The 19,033-nt window shown below is 39.3% G+C and overlaps 1 protein-coding gene across 5 annotated transcripts in view; it reads left to right on the forward strand.

The window, feature by feature from the left end:
• The window catches only part of B3GALT1 (beta-1,3-galactosyltransferase 1), a 321,146-nt gene that overhangs the window by 222,258 nt on the left and 79,855 nt on the right, over positions 1-19,033 (forward strand). The window contains exon 1 of one of the 5 annotated variants that reach the window (XM_005601560.4): positions 1,414-1,632. The exons of the other annotated variants lie outside the window; for them this stretch is intronic. The gene's annotated coding sequence lies outside the window, so the exon portion shown is untranslated. Of the gene's footprint in view, positions 1-1,413; positions 1,633-19,033 lie in introns of those variants that run through there. 5 annotated transcript variants of the gene reach the window in all.

A 19,033-nucleotide genomic window follows, 5' to 3' on the forward strand; every position in this document is an offset into this window, starting at 1 on the left:
ACAAGTTTCATTGCTAATGTTCTGGGGAACACATTGAATGAGGAAAAATAAAAGAGCTGTCCCCAAGTAGCTACCAAAGGGCTGCAAGAAGGAAATAAAGCAATAAATATAACGCAAGCTAGACTATGATGTGAGCTCTCTGGGAAGTACAGGTGAAACACAATGTGGTATGCAGAGAGTGTTAAACAACCTTCGACGCTTTAGTTATAAATAACCTGTTTGGCCATTGCTATCAAGATTGGCAGTTGGGGTGACAGTTACTTCCATGCAGATCACCTAAGGCAAGCCATCAGTTATCCACTGAGGTGAGAGTTAACCAGAAAATCCTGGGAACTCATCATTGATGAAAAGAGTCTCTGCTCCCAGCTTTGCTCTTGAAGATTTCTCTGAGACTATTCCTTCTGAGTCAGGATCCTTTCTTATCATAAGAGTAGGGTTGGGGGTTGGAAGATGCCAAAATGCTAGAAGTTAGAGGGACTTTTTGAGCTGAGGTGGCAGAAGGCACCAAGGCTAAGGAAAGGTTCAAACTGGACAACTATGTGGAATTGCGTGATCCAACTTTTCAGAAGGAGAAACTTCATGGACCGCAAATTAGAAGGAGCCAGAGGTGGGTATTGAAGCCAGGGTATGAAGCCAGAATTCTGTGAGTTAGTCACGTTGGATCTCACAATAAATGTTAGTGTTTGTGACTGACTTTTACTTTTACAGAGTATATGGGAGAAAGGTCTAAGGTCAAACTTATTGGGCCAGGAGTTGTGTGGACATTGCTAGATATTGCCGGAGCCAATCTTCTCTGGACAAGTCAGACTCTCTATCTTTGCATGCTCACACTGCTTAATAATAAGTGATGAGAATCATTCTTGCCTCATCTATGCCACATGCATTTATTAAGCAACTACTGTGTTCCAGATTCCATGATGAGTGTGCATGGAGAGTCAAATGGAAGTAGTTGGTGCTCTAGAACCTAGAATCCAAAGGGAACATACAAAACACTGGCAAGCCAGACAGAGCTAAATTACATGTATTTTTGTGAGGTTGGCCAAGGGCTGGCTTTAGAAGACTAGCTTCAACTTTTAAATAGTCATAATTAAGCTTCCCACAGAACTCACATGATAAATCATGAAAGTCCTTTGGTTCACAGCCTTCTCATAGACTGATGTATTGTAACAAGTTGACCTTGAGAGCACATGCCTTTAAAGTACTGATAAGCAGAAAGTAAGTGGGCTCTTTTCAGTTAACACTCAGGAACCTTTTGGATTTTCCTATCTGTTCTCCTGCACCTACATATGCCATCCTCCTGCCCATCTGTTCCTTTCACTCAAGGTCCTGGAACCCTACACTGTGGGCAGGATTTTCACTTCTCAATATAGAACCTTGTACCTTACTTCATGGTCCAACTGACTTCCTGAGAATAAATCATTGTCCTTGTATTTTGTAAGAGACAACAAACATTGATTTTGTTGTTAACGTATGTGAGCCTCTGTTCATTCAACAGACTATATATTTTAATCACCAATAAGTGTCCTAAAATTACAGATTATTATGCCCCGAAAGATCAACTTTTAATGAGTTATTGGTTACAATCTGAGGGGCCCTGTGTCCGGATTAAATGCAGTGTGACTTAATCCTATGGTAAGTAACTTCTCTTCATTTGAAGTCTTGAAGTTGTTTTAAATGCTTTAAACCAAGTTTCTCCAACAGCAGTGTCAGGATTGTGACATGTTATGCTAGTTTTACAGCGAAAAGGATTCTTTAGCAATGTGTTGAAAGGCAATGTGAGTTCACTCTGAGTCTTTGATTATGTTTAATAGCTTCGCTGTCAGACAGTGAGTCATGATCTTTTTCTTCTTCTTTATAGTTTGTATTTACACCTCCTTGCATTTGGTAAAAGCAATGTAACAGGCTCTGCCCATTGACAATTACGACTCCTTTATTTTAATCAGTGCAAAGGAAAAACATAACACTTGGTACAATAGGATGTAAAACCTTTTCTTTCAGCCATTTTAAATTTTAGTAGTTAGATGTGTAACCTTGGAGAAAGACTGCTTTTGAAACTAAATGTCAGCATATCCAGTCATCTGATTTACATGAAAAATTTTGCTTTCTTTCTATTGGGTTCAATTTAGCAAGTAAGGCAAAGACTTTTTTTTATGTTGTCTATTTACAAGCCTTGGTGATATAACCATTTATAAGCACGCCTTTGTAATATTTTATTTAATGGAAGAAAATCAATGCTAATTATCTCTCTTATCCAGTGAGGCTGAATTTGTCTGGCAGCAAGCTGTGGTCAAAGTAAATGACCAGAAAGAGGGCATCCACTAAGGCGTGGGATTGGTATTTCTGAATCCCTATTGGACTACAATAGTTGCTAATAATTTGTCTCGTTTGCCTCTCTAGGCTGCATTTTTTTAAAGTAATTTCTTCTAGAGCTCTTTGAGCTTAGTTTTGCAGGAGTTTTTTCCACCTATGCTAATGTCATTAGTCAGATGTCACTAATTTGAAAATAGGTTTCATCTCTTTGGGTGAAAACAATTTGGAGTTCAACCGAGTTGGTACCCGACTACCTGGGTTCTTGCCCCTCAGACAGGACTCTATTTAGGATCCAAACAGAGAGATGAAGTAATGGGTGAGTATAAGGTGAGCATTGGCAAATTTTTTTCTATAAAAGGTCAGGCAGTAAATATTTTTGGCTTTGTGAGCCATACAATCTCTGTCACAACTACTCACCTCTGCTGTTATAGCACAAAAACAGGCATAAACAACGCGTGAATGAATGAGCAATGATTGTGGCTGTGTTCAAATAAGACTTTATTTACAAAAACAGTGAGCAGGATAGATTTGGCTTATGCACCATAGTTTACTAATCTTTGGTATAAGATAACAGCCCTCTTGGGGTCATATTTGGACACGATACTAAAGAAATAGTGACCGCATAAATTTTCTTTACGTGTCCATACAGAGAAAGTGTTGGGGTTGCTTTGGATGCCGAAGTTATTTAATTTTGCCCTAACACCAGCAAGCCCTTGCTCAAGGCTTACAGGGTCCTAGGCAACAGGTATTTGAGTAACAGGCAGAAGACAGAAAAGACCTGGGCAGAGGTATCAGACAGTCATACCCACCCGATATGTTTTCCCAGGTATTAATAATGTGAGGTGGAATGCATTGAAGTGAGAACAGAAGAGGGAACCTGGCTGTGGAAGAAGTTCAGACCAGACACTATTGCCAATATGTCCATTCCAAATAAGAATCCATCCAAAAGCTTAGGAAAGTAGGAGTTATCAAGATAATGGGCTCCTAGCCTACTAGACAGTTCAGAGATGAGTGTCAATCCCAGTTGGGACATTGAATTGCTTGGTAGGCATCACTGTGGACTGATAGAAGGTATCTGTGTTGGAGGAGAATGTTGGGGGAGCTGATGGAGGAGAAGGCATGGAAGGAAGCAAGGAGTGGTTGATGAGACATTCAGAAAAGTAGAAACATGTTATTCAGCAGCTATATCAGACACCCAAGTTTTTCCCAGATAATTTACACCTGGGGTATTGCAACATTTAATTAAGGCACCTCTGGAGTGTGTGACCACATTTGTGACGTACAGATCAGGTATGTGTCTGCAGATAGCAGTGCAGAGGCTGGGGTAGGGGGTCATCAAGACCTAGAAACTAGGCAGCAGCTGACCAAATTAAGGTTGTAGGCATAATGCTCACATAGATCAAAAACTATGAGGGCCAGAAATGAACTCTTTCTCTATAAAGTCTCGATTATACCTCTGCAGGAAAATCAGACACTTTCCCTAACACTGCATTGTTCCCTGAGAGTCTTAGCTCCTGAAAGCCATGTTGTCTACCTTTTTTTTTTGACACATAAAGAACTTTTACATTGTAAAAAGATTTTAAAATATGCAGTGAGAATTTAACTTGAAAATGGAAGTATTTTCAAGATGAAAAGTAGAAACAAAGATCAGCATAATAGATATTATGTTCACCAGACATTTCAAGTTAGGATGAGTTATTGTATTGCAGAAAATTTTTAAAAATAAAGAGAACAGTACTTTTAACCTTTATGTGTATATTTAAACAATCATAAAACATTTCTACTTTTATGACAAGAATTTCAATATGCTTACAAAGGAAAGTAAAGAAGAATACTTGATATTAACTGTATAAAGGCAATGTAAATGTAAAACATATTGCGTTTACAGTCTCGAGGAGACCCATGTGACTTTGTATACCATTTGTGTAGGTTTATTGTAAATTTTTCTGAAAGAGGTGCTTTATTTGTTCTTTAATAAAGTACAGGCTTGGCCACTGGTGGAGAATAATAGCGACTCTTTAACTTCACAATTGGTGGCTTCTCTCGATAAGATTTGCCTGAGAGGAAAAGTGCATTCCAAGTCTAAGAAATTAACATCTCCTGGGTGAACAAAGCTCTAAAAAGAAAAAAAAATCTTAGCTCAGAACGTCACAATAGCTGGAAACAACAGGAGTGATGCCTAAGTCACGTGGCTCTTTGGCAACTACATTTGGGGAGCTGCTGTTTGACTGACAGAAGCAGAGGAGCTGAATTTGAGATAAACAGAACTGAGGTGCTTCCTAAGTGAGCCAGGAGAGATGAGACAGCTAAATGCAAGCAGCGCTGATTGTACTCAGAACCCTAGACTCCCAGGATAAATCTACATGTGAAAAGTGGGGTCTGGGTAGGAGCCATGTTAGAAGGTATACCTACCTACCTGTCCAAGGCTGATTCTGGAAAATAACCATCTGCCAGGCAGCCCACCAGCATTGATGAAGGTCCTACCGCATGCAGAGCATTGGAGAGAGGGGCCATTTCATGGAAACTGAGAACCCAAATCCAAATTGACACCTGAATTTGAAATTTAGGAATGTGCACTCACTTTATGTAAAGAAGAAAATTGAAAAACTAAGGTAATAGCAAAGGCCACTCACACTTGTCCAGATTAGAGGAATACCCAGAGTCAGGCCCCTCTGCAGAAACTGCTAGGGAGCCCAGAGTCCGTCAATGTGTGCCAGCTATTGATCTAAAGTCATGCTAGCCTAAGAGAGTCACTGACCAGCAGGTGAAACGCAACCACATAACCTGCTGAGTGAAAACTTGGGTCCACCTCTGAGGTTCCCAGTCCTCAAGACACTTGTTTAACTTCCCATTTTCCACGCAGAGGGTTGAGTTCAGGCACTGAAAACACCCTAGTGAAGTGTTTACATTTCCAGGAGCATTGGTGTCTCTACTCAGCCAGCATCCTGTAGAGGTTCTGAAATGCACTCTACCTCCACAGTCTCCATATTCCTCCCTCTGCCCTTCCCATGAAAATGTGGAAAAATTCACTTATTCAGCAGGTGGCAAACAACTCACTTGGTAATTGGTTTAATTGCAATAAATTAGCTTATCAATGATTTTGGAAGAGTTATAGCTCGGTATTGCAGACTTCTTCACTCAAACTGCTTCCCCACAGACCCATTTGAGGGCCCTTAGAGAAGACGAACTCTTCTGATTGCTAATCTGAGGGGGAAACGTGCTAGATTGCGTTCACTTAGCCTCTCTGTTCAATTGCCACTGTGATGAACTGGGGTTTGCTAGTTTTCTGCCTGCTTTATACAATAGGGATAATGGAAATAAAATGAGTACTTCAGAACAAAAGGCAGTAAAGTATTATTACAGCTAATGAAGGAATGATTTGTTTTGAATGCCGATTGCTTAGAGGCAAGGATTTTGCAAAAATCAAATAACAAATGGTTACCATATTGGCAATGTAAATATTCCCTTATTGATCTTCTATGGAAATCAGATTTCAAATAGAAAAATGCCCGACATACTGGAGAACAGTATGCATCTCTGATGAATTGTTACCAAGCTCCTAACTTGCTTACATTGCATTTTCAGAAGCCACCTGATGCTTAGATTTATAATTTTTCCTACGTTATTTTAATTTCTAGATTCCAAAGGTTAGTAAAATTGAAAAGGGAAAGTTTCATGAGTTGCAACAATCAGAACGAGGCTATCAAGCACAGCACTAGACTCACCTGGAGAGTTTATTTAAAAGACAGATTCCCAATAGGTGTCCTCCAGAGACTTTGAGTCAGAAGAGCTAGGAGGGCCTAGGAATCAGCATTCACACTACACATCCAACGTGTTTCTATGCTTGTGGCCCTTGATCATATTTTCAGAAAAACTGCAATAGAGTACGTTCTGCTTTTGAATCAGGCTTCACAGGACACATATAAGGAAGAGGACGGAAAGTTAAGAGGCTTAAAATAGCTGAAATCAGAGCTGAGATCAAGCCTCTGATTCCGAGTAGACTGCCAAAAGGAAGGAAAGGGATAAAAAGGAATATATATAGCCAGGCCATCACCTTACTCCCCTTTTCCTGATCCACATCAAGTCCACAACTAACAAGGGAACACAGAGCTAATCCCCCACAGTCTCCAATGCATCCACTGAATTCAACACACTCTATTTGTCGGGAATAAAAGCAGCTTTTAGTTAGCAACACTGCAGTTACAGAGACTAGGGCTACCCAATATCAAAAAAAGAAGAAAAAGGTAAAAACGTCAATTGCACAAATGCATTGTCTGTCCTACTAATGATTTTAAAACATCTGGATAGCATACTTAGGCTATAGTTCATCCAGATGTTTCAGCTTTAGCTACAGAGCCATGCAGTGCATTCAAGCCTTCTGTTTTCGTGTGTGTTTGTTCCCATTATTTCAACAGGCAGTGTCTGATGAGCATGTTCTGGGGTAGAGGGTAAAGACACAGCCTGAGGACACTCCCCAATTTCAAACAGATTCTGTCCCAAAGCTTGGTTTCTAACTTAGATGTTCAATATTCAGAGCATAGCTTCCTCTGGAAATCATGTTACATGCAGTGGTTAACTGCTCAAGCCAGTCCACAGAAGGCTCTTTAATCCATAATACAGCTAAAGTTGGATGTGGATTAAATTACCCTGCTGAGTTATGGAAGCAGGCTGCCCCATGAAGCTCTCTAGAAGAGGAGGAGGAAAGGAAGAATTTTTTCTCTTTCCTGCACTCAAGAATGACCTTGGGCTACAAAATTCATTGCCTTCCTCCCCCATTCTCTGTTAAAACTCATGTTCTTAAATTCAATTTGTCTGAACCAAATGTAACGGCAAGAAATTTGGTCAAATTTGATTATTAGACAAATAACCCCAATAACTCCTTACTTTCCAGGAGACATTTCCCTTTTAAAAGAGGTTGTTTATTTTTGTTGTATTAATTTCTAATTGTTGAAATGGCAGATTATTAGAACTACATGAACATAAGAGAAATATTCAGATTCTTTTGGAGAAAGGGAGATTATAAGCAGGCTGGACTTGCCCAGGAATCCCCTCGAGTCTATGCCCCAGACATTTATACCAACAATTTCTATTTCTCCACTTCCAAATATTCACATTTTCCAAAGGTTATACATTATGTTTTCAAGCGGCCAAATAAAGACAATTAGACCACCGATGTGCACATGGTGGGAAGGGATTGGGTAGAGGCCAAAAGGACAAGCATTTGATCACATGGATCATTTCTGAAGTGAATTCTGCCACTACTGGAAAGTGTATTGGTCTACGTAGACAAATGCCCATGCTGATTGTATATAAATATACTGAGCGTTGATGGTGAATCATGTTAATTAACACAGACCAACACTTCTTAGTGATAGGCTACAATCATTGCTGTTCTATTATGATATTCATCTCTAATTAATTTTGGCTCAGTAGGCTAACACTGCAGACTGTGGCTACTCAGGGAATGGAATTTGAAATATGTATTGCTTTTACTTGTGGACTAAACTAGTGAATGACTAAGCTTTGGAAGCTAGAAGAAATTATTTCACATCAGTGCTCTCTGTTGATGAGTTTCAACCAGAGAACAGCCACAGAGACAATAAAACAAAATCACTACAGGATTACTACAGAGGTAGAAAGAGAAAGAAATGACGTATATTTCCAAGAAAATCTTGAGGTTTGATTAGAAATCAGCCAGAAGGACTGGCCAATTTACTGGCATTTACTGCAGAAGCTGGACACTCATTGGTTTCACTCCATTCTCTGTGTAAGAGAGTAAAATACGTCTTTCTAAAGTCGGAAAGCAGTGTATTAGAAGCAGTGTATTACCCTGCCAATAAATAGAGGGGCTTCCCAAGTCCAAATGAGTGGATTTAAATCCCATCTCTTCACTACTAACCAGCCATGTTGTTTGGGACAAGTTATTTATTTTCTCAAGTATCTTTTTTCTCACCTGTAATATGGGGCTAATAATAGTTATCATCATCCACTACTTCAGAAGAAGTGGTAAAGAAGAAGACATGCCTTCAAGGGGCCTGGCACTCCATGAGCATTCATAAAGTGTAACCTGTTATTAGGTTGAGGGACATAATTTGCTTTTGTGGCCATTCAGTTCAGTGTAATAATGGGCTTTGTGTAATAGCTTCCTAGTCTACCCATCCCAACAAAACCATTACACTATAGTCCAACTCTGACCCCCGTCACTCTGGGATTCTAGAGTGGCAAGATACACTATTTCTCAAAGCTGCCCTTCAGTGACTACAGGTTTCTGACTGTATAGGTAGCTTGGTCATAGCCTGGGAAAGAATGACTAGTTAAGTTTCTGGAAGAATGTGGCCTTGTCCACCATAATTTTAGGACTGGACAGATCACAATCTGAAAGAGGAAAAGGCCTCTTTCTTACCCAGGCCTTCTATATACAAAAGTCAGCCTGTGGTTGATTTTATTTGATTTCCTATTTACTTCATAACCGTGAGTCAGGTCCAGCATTGGGACATCCAGGGAGCACATTTTAAAGCCAAAGTAATTCAGGGTGTGATTTCAGTCCCCCAGATGCAGGAGGGGAGCAAATTCCCCAGCTCAGGATTGAGGAGTCATCACAGATTCCCTCTTCATTATGCAGTGCTATAACTCATTTGCTATTTGTCCCTCACTCTAATGAGCACTGAACTCCCTCAAAATATACTAAGAGAGAGTTTTTATTAAACATGATATTAAGAAAAAGGTTAGGTTTTCTTTTAGCACTGCAGGCAATTACTGAAATATATGAATTCAAATGGGATCTGAATTATAATAGGTTTTCGCTTTTTTAGTTTCCTAGATTCCACCCTTTCACTTCCTTTCCTTTCCCTCCATCCCCAGCTCTGTCAAATAAGCCTGAAATTAGAACATGTAACAATGTCCCAGGAGCCCTTTGATAGATAGTCCAGCCCATCCAAGCGTATTTAGCCATGGATTATAATCACCTGAGAACATCTCCGTCTGCCTCATTAGGTCATAGCTCCTTAAAGACTGGCATCATGTGTTTTCATTATTTCCTTACTCCTGGCCCCTCACCCCTTCCTGCCTTGGCAACTGGCTCTGAGACATTCTGAATGATCACAGTGATGGGGATATGAAGGAAGGAAGGAAGCTCAGGAGGCAGCTCAGCGCCTGCAGCCTGGTGCTTCCTGGAGAATGGGCTCGTCAGTGGGGACACTCCAGCCACTCTGCGGGGCCAAACAGCAACCCCGCCTCCTTGTTGACTTTGCTGTCTCTCCTTCTGCTCTCTACCTCTACGCTGCCCAAACTCCCGCTCCCTCATGTCTTCTGTTGTCTCCTAACCTCTGTTTAGTGCATTTTTTTCTGTATATCTCTTGGTATTAGTTCCTTCTCTGTGTGTCTCACATTCAAACTCTCCAGGAGAGGATTTGATGAATGTCGTTATTACACAAGGCTCTCACATCAAGTTCTCTCATAAGCCACACGCTGGTCTACACGTGGTGGGGCTCAGATCCCTAACCCAGTCAGCTGTGGTTCAGGGTCACTGTGTGACCTGTGACAAAACATGTCCTCCTGGGCACAGTGCACTCGTGGCTACTCTGTACGGACAGAAGCTTTCGGTGTGATAGGTCCTCAGCCTTGCAGCACCTTTCCTCCAGCAAAGAAGAATAAGCCTTCCAAAAATGTTTCCCAAATGGCCAACTGGCTCTGGGGGCTTGGCCTTTGTTTTGGCCATAGCCAATAATAGATTTTTTGCAAAGATGAGCATAGACTGAATGTAAATGCTAAATTGCAACACTATGTAAGACACAAAGGAGAGCGATTGACTAAAACGCTGTCTCCATTCTCAGTGTGCCCACAGACTAGTAGCAAAAGACGGAGAAGACAAAAGCCACTCAGAGCGGCAGTATAGAACAGCAGTTAAGAGTACGGGCTTTGGATTCCAGTTCAAGCCATAGGGTTTCTATTTGCTGGAAATAGAATAGGGCTCCACGGCCACACAGCCTGGAGCTTTGTGGAGAACTGGAATATGGGGATAGTAATTCTTTACTTGAATGATGTTATGGTACATAAATTTGTATGTAAATCACTTATACAGTGCTGGCACACAGAGAGATTTTACTAAAAGATAGCATATATTTTCTAATGTTTGCAATAGAAATATAACCTAAATGTTAAAGTGGAAGTATCCATAAAGTATCATGGAAAGGAAAAAAGGAGAAAGTGGAGCTTAGAGAAGCCCCGACTGAGAGCTAGTTATTTGGAGCAAGCCAGTAGCTGGCAGGGCCAAGGCTGAAACCCGGGAGCGCAGCAGTGGTTTTTTTCCACGGTGCCATCCTGAGCTACTGCAGCTTTTCTCTCCATCCTGACAGGAAGCAGGAGGCAGTCATACAGGGAAACACTGAGGCATGCCAGTGTGCTAAGGGACAACTGCAGCCGTGTCTGTAACAAGTTACTCCGTTATCTTGCAAAATACATAAGCTGCTATAATGGGAAAGCTCAGAATTTCTGTAGATTTACATTGATTTGTGTTCATTTAGGCCCATTAGGGTGTTATTATAGCTGAGACACCATTTTGAGGGTTTGTTTCCCTAAGTGTAACTGCTCCTGGGGAAAGCATAGTACAAAAAATACATGGCTGTGCTCTTGGATTTATTTAGCTCTTTTTCTATCATCCTTGGAGTCTAAACACCAGGTAGTAGTTTGAAAGCCTAATTAACAGTCAAGGTCATTAGAAAAGGACTTGAGAGTTCATTAAAGATACAGACATACTTAATTCACTTCACGTGAAAAATTGAACACAAAAGTAATAGAAAGATTTGTTTTTCCTACATGATTGTTTTAGACCAGAGCGGGGACTAATACTTGTTTAAGCTTCTGATTAAAGTAAGAAATCCGCTTTCATAATAAATGAAGAGAACTATTTTTTGACTAGAGGTCACAATTTACAGTATTAACGTTCCTGGATTTGTGGTAGCAGGGACGCTTTTGTGGATCACTAAGGGTATAAAGACCCCAGATATGGGGACGCAGACTGTTCTGAGAAATGAAGAAAGCTGGATATCACAGCAGCAGTTGTCCTCTGTAATAATCAGGCCAACCTACTACCCGCAACATGCTGAGCAAGTGGGTAATCAGGGACAGTGCCATGCATTAAAATGACAAGTAGGACCTGCTGAAAATCAGGCCCGCAATATCACAGTCACCCTTTTTTCTGAGATAAAATGAAATGCTGAACTTTTTTCAGCTCTTATCATCTTCCTTTTAGACATTAGGAACTTATCTTCTATTACCAGATTAATTTTCCCTTATAAATTTATTAAGACATTGGCTGATGTAAAGAATAGAGGTGGACAATTTGGCCTTTGGCTTCTCCAGTAGTTTCTTAAGCTACCTGATAAGTACAACTCATTCTTATCATCTTTGTAATGATGAAAATAAATTCATGTTTGAATTTAAGCAGCAGTTTTTTCTTCTTCAGCAAAAATTAGATTTTCAAATGATGATGCTGGGTTGATAAAATGCACCATTTCCCTCAGGACATTGCTGCTACTGGCTTATCAGATCCTCCCTCCTTAGGGACATGGCATATGTGAAAAAAGAGTACATTTATAAGTTCAAAATACAATTACAGTTTGAACACATGTTCCTAGGAAGAATGCATTTCAAGTCAGTGGATTCACAGAATTTTGTTTCTCTATATATGTATTTATTTAATTTCACCATTGTTATGGTGTTTTTGATGATAGTATAAATCTAAGTATTTTTTCCATTTTGTCCACTGGATGTTTAAGGGGAAGCAGAAGCATGAGATTGTTTGAAAGAGGTCTTCTATGGTACCCCAAGGCTGTGAACCAGTACTTCACAGATTGGTAACTAGCCAGGGCAAGCAAAGCCCCTTCTATTTCATAAGCATCCTTCTGGTTCTTTGTTCAGAAGTTCAAATCTTTCCAAAACAATGAAATTCAACATCTGGAAATAAAGATAAGAAATTGATTCTCTCTGCCGCCAGCATTTTCACAGGTTAAAAAGTCTCTGACTCCTACAAATACATTCAACAAAAACATTTAATCTACACATATTTAAGAATGAGGTCAGATCTCATGAGTCCTCGTGTCTGTTAGATATTCAAGTTCTAAACAATCTGCCTCTTGGTCATAGATGACCCTGCACCACAATGCCTAGCACATAGTAGGCACACAATCAATGTTAGTTGAATCAGCTTGGAAATTCGAGAGGGTGAGTAAGCCCAGATTTGAAAGGGAAATTATCAGATTCCAACTTCTCTTTTTTCCTTTACTAATTAAAAATAATATATGTGGATAGGGAAAGGTACATAAAATATATATGCATGGTTTAACAAGTAGCTCAAAAGCAACCACCCTTGTAACTACCACCCACTAGTTTTCAACCTCTTTGTTTTAGATTCAGAATCATTTAGTTTTATTCCCTACAGTTCTTAGTGCAGTGACATGTCACTTGATATTTAATCGAAATGAAAATAAGATTTTAAAATATTTTCATGATAATCCATTAAGCCAATATCAATACTTATCAATACATAAAATTCAGATTACTAGACAAAGAATATGGCATTTCAAAATAGAACTAGTCCTTCTTCTACTCTGATTCCTTTGCAACTACAATCATCTTTTGAGGAAAAATGTACCATCCCCATGACAATGCTGAGATTATAACTCAGAAATTTCCAAAAGAGTGAAAATACGTCTTCGTCCTTTGGAGCAGGCCACCACTCCTGCCACTCAGATCAACCAATTGCCCTAGGAGTCTTAAGACATTTTTAAAGAAAAAAATTGCCTTGTGAATACAAAAGAAGTCTGGACTGAAATAACCTAATAAACTGAAAAGGTAAAATTTAAGAAGACAGCTATTTCTTGCTTAATGTTTTGTTTATGTGCTGATTGAGCTGGTGCCCTTTCACATTTACAGTTTGGGATGTGTCCAGGCTCCTTTGTGAAGAAAGAACTCCACCAAATTTTCCCTGAGAGGCTAGAAAGGAATTCAGGTTGAACATTTTCTGTGAAGGGTTTCATAAGTAGCTCAATTTAGCTATCTTAAGGTTGAAATACTGAGAAAACCAATAAGGCCCCAAAGGCAAAATTCCTTTTCTGTAAAAACTAATCTTTTGCCCAAAATGCTTGCTTTAGAGCACAAAAAGAACTCTGTTAGAGGTGTGATTTTAAAACAGTTGTTATCATTCTTGCCCAGAAGGTGAATAAACCCAAAACCTATCAGCCATGTAGTAAAATTAATCTGTTAATAAAATGCATTTTTTATTCATAGAAAATACTAATATATACTTTATAAAGGATCTCTAGTTTTCGTGATAATTAAGCTGCATTTCTGTTTAAAGCAGTGAACACTTATCAAGTACCTAGGTTGTACGCAGAAGGATACTAGGTATTCTGAAAGTGCTGTCAGTGGATAACCATGCAAACTCTGTCTTGAAATATAAAATAAATGCTGAAAATATTCATGAAAGTAAAGACTGGGGAAACTAATACTTCTTTCAACTTTTAGTTGACATTTCTACCATTAATGATTGGAAGGGTATAAAGGGACAACTTTGGTTTAATAAGTTTATCAATAGAAAAGTAAATAAATACTTTGGAATGTACATAACAGCTGCATGTTTTAAACTAAGCATTGACTGGACAGCATCTGTGGAAACAAAAGAGGGAAATTATGGTTTGTTTTCCTTCTCAATAACCTCCTCTGTGTCCAACAGAGTCATTTGGAGAACTCTAGTAAACTACTCAGGTGTGAAATAGAAGCTAGTGTATTTGTGTTAAAAAAAAATAAAAGATTTTTGATCACTAGATTCATGTCTAGTCCCTAAAGAAACATACTAAATAGTCTTAAGAGGAACAAAAGAAAACATGAGCTGCAAGCATCTCCTTGAAGAAAAAGGACCCTAGTCCTGAGGAGTTCTCATACAGAACCAAAGGTTTGGGACAAAATGTGGCCAGGAGTTATTTGTGTGGAAGTACAGGAGATGCTTTGGAAAATGAAAGCACTCTATGCTTAAAAGTTATGGAATATAAAGGACTCAATTTGTAAGTGCTATGGGAAGCGATACCCTGCATTTATATATGTAATTACCTCAATTTTCAACAGTAAGGTTTGTTGCAATGGAAAAGTTCCCCTTTTTTAGGTTTAAGAGCTCCAAACAACACTGTAGTCTCCATTAAACATCAAGTGCCCATTTTCTTCACAAAACTCCTCTAATCTATTCAAATAGTTGAGTTCCAAACAAACCTCTTTAGGGTACCAGCATTAGTCCTCATTATCATATTCACAAATTAATCCTAAATAGATTACAATTCTTCAAAGTTGGCTTCTCATTTTTCCCTTTTAATTATATGGTATAGTCCACATTTTTCACTAAATAGAGTTGTTAATAATATAAAAATATTGGGTAACAGTTGTCTGCACGGTTGAGGAGGAGATGCATCCCCAGGTGGTGTAATATGCAGATGCATCCTGAAGCACAACGCCATGATTGGGTTAGTCTCAGAAATAGTCCTACCTTGTTATTGTTTTATAAATGTCTAAATTAGGTTGAGATAAATACAAAAAGCTCTCATTTTTATTTATGCATCTTGAATACACTTTTATAAATATGTAAAATGAACACATTTTCAGTTATTTAATGAGTTTAAAAATGCTATTCCTAAACACACTTTTTGAGGGAAAGAAAGAAAAATAATTTCCTGATTTATTTCAAATTAGCTAAAGGGCCCAAAACATAACAGAGCAAATAATGAATGCAAATACGGAAAGATGCCACATCTTGCTTTCCTTCAGCCCCAGATTATTAGAACATGAGGTATGAAAATAAGTAACGGCTTTCTATACTGGATCTTGAGTCGTGCTGGTAGGCTGACTTTTTGGGTGTGAACTAAGGAAGCCTTGGCAGTCCGAGCTTTACAAAGGCCAGGGAAAGCAAGTTGGGGATACAGTTGTATGGGCTGTACCCACTACCTTTGAGTGAGCCATCACCAGATAATGTGAAGGCAGGAGCATTGACCCACCTCAGAAAACACTTCCCACTGGCATTTTGAAAGGAGCAGGGACTCCATCCAGTTCTGAGGTCAGTAGACTTGGTTTGATCATTGTGACTGTGTGAAGTGGCTTAACTAAAAATGCAGCCTGGGGACCCAATGTGCGGTGTGAGGGCCATTGCTGCCTGTGATTGGCCTGCCCCATGATTCATGATTCATTATGGATCATGATGTGGCTGAGTGTAGTCATTCTTGTTTGAGCGTGTGTATGGAAGATGAATCGTTACACTGAAAGGAAACAGAATCCCAGGTGGCAAGTTTAATGAGAACCCCCTCCCCTCTCGTTCCACTTGGAGCTATGACAAATTCATGAGTCCAAAAGAAAGTGGGAGCCCCTCAGGAGTAAGCTCTGTCAAGGTTGGTTGGAACAAATGACGTGTTGCTAGTGGGAAAATAGAAATGGTCAATAAATCTCTTCTTCTTGATCCAAGGTAATTCAGGATAGATTTATTTCTAAACAATTGGGTTTATAACCAGAATTCGCCTATTGGCCAAATGAACATTATTCTTTTCTTATTTGGCTTACCTCTATTGTATCACATAAAATATGTCATTTGTATAAGGAACAAATACATTTTCACAACAATGTTACAGGATACCAAATTTGACTAGACAGTACGTACACTTAACAGTGCTTTAAATCCTAAGTTTAAACTCAGATAACACATCTTGGAAAATGCCTTTTCTTCATTGAATGAAGACAGAACTAACAACTTGTGGACATTGACTCTCTAGTCGAAACTGTATTTTTTACTCTCAAACCTTATAGCACCATAATAAGTTAACACCTCCTTGATACCAAGCAGATAATCTGGCTAAGGATCTTCCAGAAATATTCAAACTCTGTTGCCATCTATAAGCACATTATTTTGAGAAGTGAATGACACCTTTGTGACCAAGTGAAAGTGTACTTCCTTTACCAGTCTGCCAGCTAGTTTGCTAACCTCCTCTGCCCAAGAATAGGAAGTGAGGTGGAGAGGGGTTATTGAATAGGATTCTCCTAAACATTAGATGGATTGTTTTTTAAGGAAGATTGGCCCTGAGCTAACGTCTGTGCCAATCTTCCTCTATTTTATGTGGGATGCTGCAACAGCATGGCTTGACGAGCAGTGCTAGGTCCATGCCAGGGATCCGAACCCACGAGCCCCAGGTGGCTGAAGTGGAGCACACAAACCTAACCACTACGCCACTGGGCTGGGCTTGATTTCACAGTATTTTAAATGACTCCCACTACACACATAGGCTGGATGCAAAGTGGTCTGACTCCCATAGGTTACTGACATGCTAAAGATCTTTGTACCTACTTCGTTCTGTATCCAAAGAAGGAAGGTGCACATGACTCAGTCTACAAGCCTATCAATGGGAAATAACATTGGAACTAGTGTCAAAGAAGCGGGTTGATTTGGCAGGAGGATCACTCAAAATTCAGTGATGTGAACGCACTACTGGTGCAGGAGTCTCCTAGCGTTACTTCTATTCATTACTCCCAGGAAATGAGATCCGACTCAGAGAAGTAAACCTTTCTATAGAAACTTCAGCCATGTAGCAAAATCACATGTGTCTGTTAACTTGCCAGGTTGAGGAGAAAATCAAGTAATTTAGTTAAATTTAGCCTTAATTAAGTAAATATCATTATAAAGTATCTTCTCAAAAGAAGAATTGTATGAAAAAAGTTTAGAAATGTTTACAGTTCTAACTAGGAAGGCCATTTTTTAAATAAATGAAGAAACCTCTAAACACCGTAGTATTATTCCGCTCCGTGCTTCCCAGCAACAAAAATCTTTCCCTACACTGACTAGTAGGACTTGTTGCATCTGGCTGAAGTTCCTTTTTTTGTTTTCTAAAAGAAAATAAAGTCATCATGGTCTGAAAAATGGTGGGCGGAAGGAGTTCCCCACTCAGTATTTATGACCTTATCTTCTGATGAAAGCCTGTTAGCTTGTATGGCATATGCACCCTACATTGCAGAATATGAATGATGGTGCAGTTACAAACTCCACTCATAGTAGACGCAATTATTTTGATGACAGGAGCACATTTATTCTCAAAGATATCAAAACATAAATTAAAACCTTAGATATTCAAACTGACATCTGAAAGAACAAAGGTTATTCCCAGTGTGTAAAGTAGATATTTGTGTCTGACAAGTTCATAAAATGCATCTTTTTCTTGGTGTTCTCACCAGCAACTCACTCAGAGACCTAAAATTTCCCTAACTTCAAAATGTACTCAAGTGGCCTGAAGTATACGAGAGACGTTTGGAAATCGCAAAGTTTGACTGTGTTTGATAGTGATTATGGGAAGATTCTAACAACAGCCAAGGTGCCTTTGGATCCTGTGCGCTTTAACTAATGCCTTGGTCGTAAATTAGAATCTTGTTACCTTTGCTATTGCATTTAGGAAATTATTGCTTCATAGGATCCTAGTCATCTTAGAAAGGTAATATACTTCCAGAACTGCCTAATTGCTGTTAGTACTAAACCTAAGAAATCTTTGCCTAACCCAAGGTCACAAAGATTTTTCTCTTATGTTTTCCTCTAAAAGCCTTATAGTTTTTTGTATCTGGGCCCTCTTTTAATAAGGCCATTAAGTACTTTGTAAATTCTGAGTATTGTAAATGGACATCGAAAACTTAAGATGTCAGAGAAGTTTTTAAATGCCCATTCTATTTTGAGCTCCTTGAAGTCAAACCCTGCATCTCACAGTGACGTCACTGTGCCTCACCCTGGCTCCATCCTTGTCAGCAGCTAGATGCTCGATAAACACTTATGGTCATATCCTCTCAGAGAGGGTAACTTATTACTTCAGCATTGTGCAGTATAAGAAGGCTAGGCTTTGCGGTCAGCTCTGTATTCAAATTCCAGCTCCACATCATGCTGGCTCCCTGAGCTTGGGCAGACATTTTACTTCAGATCTTTGGGCAGGGCTTTTTGTTTGTTTGTTTGTTTCCCAAATCCCTAGTACATAGTTGTACATTCCAGTTGTAAGTCCTTCTAGTTCTACTGCATGAGCCATTGCCACAGCATGGCTACTGACAGACGAGTGCTGTGATTCCACACCCAGGAACTGAACCCAGGCTGCCGAAGTGGAGTGCAACCAACTAACCAATAGGCCATCAGGGCTGGCTCAGGGCAGGGTTTCTTGATTTAAAAATATGACTAATAATGCATTCTAAGATTTTTTATAAGGATTAAGTGTGGTAACATATGAAAGTGACTTCCCAGTGCCTGATACATATAGGGAACTCTGAGAAGAGTTATTGTCTCCTTTTTTTCTTTTTTCATCCAATCCTAAATATGTGTGTTTAGCAGTCAAGTACCTCTGGTCCAGAATAACTGAAATCTCTATCATGATTTAATCAATACATTTTGTATCTGCTATTTGAATATATTCTTTCATGTATGCATTAATCTCTAACAAAGATGGCTAAAATAGTTCCATGTGGCCATATTCAACAGGTTCTCTTCTTAGAATTACTCTTCTACTGTACACAGTAGAGGGAATGTAAAGGGCCAGGTTGGGATGGGGAGCAGGCAGAGGAGAGTCCCCTCTCACACATATTGTAATTCGGCAAGGCAGTCTTAATCAGGACCTGGCGATCAATAAGCTGACTAATGATTAAACACAAACTGGAAAAAAATGGTTCTCCTCATGCT

The sequence above is a fragment of the Equus caballus genome, chromosome 18 (assembly GCF_041296265.1).
Source record: "Equus caballus isolate H_3958 breed thoroughbred chromosome 18, TB-T2T, whole genome shotgun sequence".
NCBI lineage: Eukaryota > Metazoa > Chordata > Mammalia > Perissodactyla > Equidae > Equus > Equus caballus.